General features: G+C 35.6%; 1 long non-coding RNA gene across 1 annotated transcript; it reads left to right on the top strand.

Moving 5' to 3' along the window:
• LOC125673804 (uncharacterized) lies at positions 1 to 2541 on the top strand. Its single transcript, XR_008800839.1, has 3 exons — positions 1 to 350; positions 693 to 830; positions 2106 to 2541. It is a non-coding gene; the product is annotated as an uncharacterized LOC125673804 (long non-coding RNA).
• Positions 2542 to 4550: the final 2009 nt, after the last annotated feature.

The raw sequence follows: 4550 nt of genomic DNA, 5'->3' as shown, positions 1-4550 counted from the left end.
CGTTCCATGTGTCATCCACAAAGACCGAACCCGACTGTTAAAAATGTATCTTTCACTTTCTTTTTTATCATTTTTTAAAGAATATCAACATATAAGACACAGATGAGAAGTAGAAAAGAAGTAAACTCCTCGTATAGTAAGGATATTAAATTCTTCTGATGTGTAAACCTCTTTATAGTACCACATGTATGAGTTGTGTCTTGTTTGGTTTGCTTTTTATATACCAGCATTCAATATTGGATACATTGTCAAATGCCCATTTCCAAAGTATGGTGCCTACTGCCAGTCTATATGCGCGTGTAACCCAACCGAGTCTCATCATGTTTATGGATGTCCCGAAGTAAATAAAGGTATTTTATCTATCACTAGGCAATTACTTATAAGTAACTAGAGAGATATTTCAATACTTCCTAATCACATATCGCTTATTTCATATGAATTTAGGGATTTATCACTCTCTGCCGCTGGAAGTTTTCGATGATGTAAAAGTGTCACCAAATATTTTTAACTTACTGAATACATTGTTTGGAGGAAATATCAACATTTCTTCCTAAAGAGAGAAAGTATGTGTGCATGTATGTGTTTGTGTGTGTGTGTGTTTGTGTGTCAGAGAGAGAGAGAGAGAGAGAGAGAGAGAGAGAGAGAGAGAGAGAGAGACTTTAACATGATAAATACCAAACATTTATTTCCAGTTCTAGGAAATGGTTGTCCACATGGGTTTTATGGACCGTCCTGTAGTCTACCTTGCCGGTATCCTAATTACGGCGCTGATTGTCAAATGGAATGTAAATGTGACAAAAGTATTTGTGATAATATATTTGGTTGCAAGGGTATGCAGTTTTGCTTAATACGTTTTTAATTGGGATATACATTGTATGTGTACTTCTGATGAATTCCCTCACTATAAGAAACATCCTGGACTAAGTCGTATTAATACTTAAAGATTCATTAAAGCTTCGTTAAGTTCAAAATAGTTAACATTGGTTTCCATTGCGAAAAAGAAAAAAATCAGTGAACGAATCGGTTCATGAAAGCTCCATTAAATATTAATATTTTGATAAAGGAAAGGTGGCCTCATTAAATGATTATTAAATGTGGGGACCAACGTAATGTTTTGGGTGTTGACAGAGCGGATAAACTGTTCAGAAAGTGGTTTTCCCTAGAGAATATGGCTGAAGAGAAAATTTGAATGTGGTATGATTTCAGAAAGAATCTATTCAACAAGTACTTTATCTGTTTTCATTCGATCATTAGTCATAGTGATCAAAATATCACAAGCGTTATCCGCCGGATATAAAGCTCAATTCTAATAAGCCACTCTAAATCTCAAAATTATCATTTTACCAAATACATTGTTATTTTTTATTACACCATGCATTTATGTGCATATCATATTGCAGGCGGATCCTTGTATTATACACTCCAAGAATTGATATTGCAATCCCATACTTTATACATATAGTGTACAGCAATCCTTAGTAATTGGAAGTTTATTCTTATTTGAATAATCATGCTGTTTCACATTCAAAGCTTGTTGGCATTAAAAAAACAAGCGATGCTAACATCTCACATTTATTTCCCAGTGCACAGGGTTTTTTTCCACAAGGGCTTGACTATTCACAATCTTTTAAAAAGAATTAATAGTCACGCATAATTGGGAAGGAAAGGCTACCCCTTACTTTTGGATAACGTTGATTGTCCATCAAATTTACATGCAGAGTGAGGTATATTGGTTGAACACCCCCCCCCCACAACACACACTTTTTGATAATGATGTACAAATGTATACATTTACTATTATTTTCGCTTACTCACTACAGTGCATTTGCAAATGGTTCCTTCTGTCTATCTCTAGCAAATTTTATTGAAGTTTAAATCTTTTTGGTAGTCTGGTGCACGTTAGTTTATCTCGTTTTATTTTCTTCCATGGATCTAATTGAAATCCCTAAAACATTGCGATGTGATAATATTTTAGCGAATGGCCGAGCGTTGAACCGTGTTTTGATGACAACTATGACGTTTTCATTGACCATCGTTTATTTAATTGTTCGTTTTATTGTAATGTCTTACATTGAAGATGCCATTTTCTGTATTTACTATTTTAGACGTTCTCTGTGATGAAGAGATGCTAGGGAGAACTAATTTTAAAAACCCCAGAAGATCCAGTCTACTCCACGGCACGATAGGAATGGTGTGTGTGGCATTTATTCTCTTCTCTTTGTACTGCTTATTGGTTGTTAAAACATTTCAGAGAGAAAAAGAAAGACCATCGGTACTATAACATGATTTATTCTAATATATTGACTATAATGTAATGGGTTGTGTATTAAAGCAAAATAGGTCTAAAACATTATTTTTTCAAGTTGTGGAAGATGGAAAATTATTACACTGTGTATAGTAAATTATTATGTCATTACGGGTAATCTGTTGGGCGAACTGTACGTGTGTATGAAGTTTGTAACAGGTTTTGATAATGATTAGTTTTATATTTAAAACAAACTACAAAACAAAAACCAACATATAGTATGATATTCTGAGATAAAATGTAAGGTGAAGATAACGAACAGTGATCAATCTCATTACTCCTACAAGCAATACAAATTAGATAGTTGGGCAAACACGGACCCCTGGACACACCAGAGGTTGGATCAGGTGCCTAGGAGGAGTAAGCATCCCATGTTGACCGGTCACACCCGCCGTGAGCCCCATATCCTGATCGGGTAAACGGAGTTATCCGCAGTCAAAATCAGTGTGCCAAGAACGTCTTAACAATCGGTATGAAACACGTCAGACAGCATTTGACCCAATGCGAGGTTGTATTGACGAACTAGATCGTTATAACGACCATAGAATGTCCATCTTATCAATTGAGTTCTTATCCTTGTAAGCATACTTCCCTACAACTAATATCTAGATGTCAAACGAGTTCTGATGAAGTTGGAATCACCGGATGAAATGGTACCATTCAGTTGAATGAAAGTTAACTGAAAGGTCTGGTATAATGACCGAATAGCAGACCTATATCATTCAGTTATCTTTCAGTAACCTTAGGTCTACTGAATGGCTTCTTTTTCCTGTAAATATGAAGGTAGAAAGTATTCATGAGTCTGATCCTTTGACGAATTTGACTCCAGTTTTTGACACTCTAGTTTTCCTTTTGGCTCTTACAAGTGTATTGTCATTTCGAATTTCCAAAATTTCGGCCTGAGCATCACTGAAGAGACATTATTTGTCGAAATGCGCATCTGGTGCATCGAAATTGGTACCATATCATTTTTACATTACGGCCCCTGGATCGAGGCCTTTGCTGGTGGACTTTTAGTCCCCTAGGGTATCTACAGCCCAGTAGCTAAGTACTTCGTTACTAGCTTGAAAATACGGATGTATATTTAATTGCTGGGATAACATTTTGAAATTCGTTTCAAAATTAAGGATTATATCTCCCTCATCCATAGCTCTGATCCTTTGAGGAATTTGGCTCCACTTTTTTGGCACTCCTTTTAGCTATTACAAGTTTATTGTTATTTCGAATTTCCAAACTTTCGGCTTGAGCATCACTGAAGAGATATTTGTCAAAATGCGCATCTGGTGCATCAAAACTGGTACCGTATAAGTTTTACATAATAAATCTTCCATGATCCATTCTGTAAATACTGTCAGCTGTAGAGAAAATTGAACAATATTTTTTTGTCTCTGCAGGTCTATCCTAAAATTCGCAATTTTTAAGGAATTTGCTAGAAGACACCAACATTAAGTTTTTTAAACCAATATTACAAGGATGATTTTGCAATATACTTGTAGATAATATATTTCATAATTTTCCTGTGCTACAGTGACGGACCCACAAGGGGGGGGGGGGGGTCGAAGGTTCAGAACCCCCCTCCCCCAATTTTCGTGAGAAAAGTTTGCAAAACAGGGTGACAATAACGCATTTTTAAACCCCTTTGAAAACCAAAATAAATCATGGACCTCCCCACTTTTAAAAAATTCTGGTCTGCCCCTAAGCTATTTTGAAATGATTTATTGTAGTTTGTCTTTATTATCATAAACAACACGGAAACCAGTTGACGACATAAGTAACGACCATAGAATTTGCGAAATGCTTACTTTAAACGAGACTGTCGGAACCCTTGTACCATCAACTTGTTTGTCAGTAGCCTGCTTCGATTTAAAAACTGATAATATGCAGAGCAAGATCATGCGTATCAAATCAGTTGAGAGATGTAAACACCATATGCAGGTGATAATGAAATATTGCAGGCACGGTAACTCATAATCATCCAACCGATTGCCTGGGATATGAAATGTGTCTAAAACTGAAGCATGGTTTTGAAGAATTTCGTCTTTTGAAAGCCGTTAATCTAAACCAAGGAAATTTAAATGAAAATTTTGAGACCAGTATGACAAAAACCTTACAAATAACAAGTTTATGGTGTAAAAATGACACAAATGCAATACCATAATAGGTCCTAGTATTTATACAACTTGAGTTGTGATCCTATCTTTAAAACTTGACATTTTTAAATCCCTGATTCTAGTACGTATTTGTG

The sequence above is a fragment of the Ostrea edulis genome, chromosome 3, assembly GCF_947568905.1.
Source record: "Ostrea edulis chromosome 3, xbOstEdul1.1, whole genome shotgun sequence".
Classification (NCBI taxonomy): Eukaryota; Metazoa; Mollusca; class Bivalvia; order Ostreida; family Ostreidae; genus Ostrea; species Ostrea edulis.
The sequence above is the reverse complement of the archived record's forward strand: the minus strand, read 5'-3'. Positions and strand labels throughout refer to the sequence as shown.